The sequence below is a fragment of the Prionailurus bengalensis genome, chromosome B4, assembly GCF_016509475.1.
Source record: "Prionailurus bengalensis isolate Pbe53 chromosome B4, Fcat_Pben_1.1_paternal_pri, whole genome shotgun sequence".
Classification (NCBI taxonomy): Eukaryota; Metazoa; Chordata; class Mammalia; order Carnivora; family Felidae; genus Prionailurus; species Prionailurus bengalensis.
The window spans coordinates 119,279,740-119,280,980 of NC_057358.1; the positions used below are offsets into that span (position 1 = coordinate 119,279,740).

General features: G+C 40.3%; 1 non-coding gene across 1 annotated transcript; it reads left to right on the top strand.

Annotated features, from left to right (window-relative positions):
- The first annotated feature begins 265 nt into the window (after positions 1-265).
- On the top strand, positions 266-337 carry TRNAW-CCA. The gene has a single exon. It is a non-coding gene; the product is annotated as a tRNA-Trp (tRNA).
- Positions 338-1,241: the final 904 nt, after the last annotated feature.

A 1,241-nucleotide genomic window follows, 5' to 3' on the forward strand; every position in this document is an offset into this window, starting at 1 on the left:
TTGCTATAGAAGAGGAAGGAACAGTTTCCCTTGACCCTGGGGACTCGACTGAAAGGGAAACTCCGTTCTCCCGCTTCCTTTGGTTCCTCCCCAAGTTAGGTAGAGGATTAGCGGTCAGTAAAATTTGGGTGCCAAAAGGATCAGTCTCCAGTTCCAATCTGTACTGGGTGGAGGGGCAAGGAAAGACGTGAAGAAAAAAAATGCGTCCGGGAGAAGCGCCATGATACTTGAGTCCTAAGAAACTGCGCGAGCCACAGCCCAGCAGGACCTCGTGGCGCAACGGTAGCGCGTCTGACTCCAGATCAGAAGGCTGCGTGTTCGAATCACGTCGGGGTCATGAGGCTTTTACTCTTTTAAGCCACTAACCTCTAGAGACCTAGGATTATTCCCGCCATTTTTTAAAAATGCCTTTAATTTTAAGATTAAATCTTCCTCCTTCAAATGTTACCCTAGTAATCCTTAGTCTGCGAAAAGACAAATGTGTCTTTATATTATAGAGCCTTAAGGCTAGTGGCTTTGTACTGTTTTGCTTTGTAAAGTGAGTTTTCTGTCATTTAATGTGCATGATACATAGAAATATATGTATGGACCATTACTACTGTGCATTAGTGGGTGTATCAGCCCAACGGCCTTCACAAGAAATGAACAAGCCATTTTTCCCAAAACGGTATTAGACCCTTTGCCTTTCGAAAGCAAGTACAATAGAGTAAAATTTTCTAACTTTGAATATCATGGCAGTTTATATGTCTTAGCCTGTGTGCCAATAAGCAATCTTACGACGTGTGATTAGTATCCTACTATTACAAACTGGCACACACAGGAATAGGGACCTGCCAAGGGTCACCAAAGTTTCCAGACAAGACTGGCTGCATATCCTTGTCTTTACTAAATGTTTTATAATGAAGGTGGAAAAAATGTCCAGAGAATGTGCTAGAAACCATTGGACTTAAGTGACGTATTGATGCCCCCTTTATATTTTCACTAATTCAGGTGAGTGGGGACAAAAGTCAGATATTCAACTTTCAACTATTAATCTTTTTAATAAGGAGCAAAGCTTACTTATTCACCTTTGTAAGTTCCAGCACTCTTAGTACTGAATAGTGCCTTACAGGCATATGTCAAACATTTGTTGTACAAAAAAAATGAATAGCAAGATGAGAAATATTTTTAGATTTTTATTGGCTATGTTCCATAAAAGTCCTGGAGTTTTTCTGTTCAGTGTTTTGAAAACATCAAATACT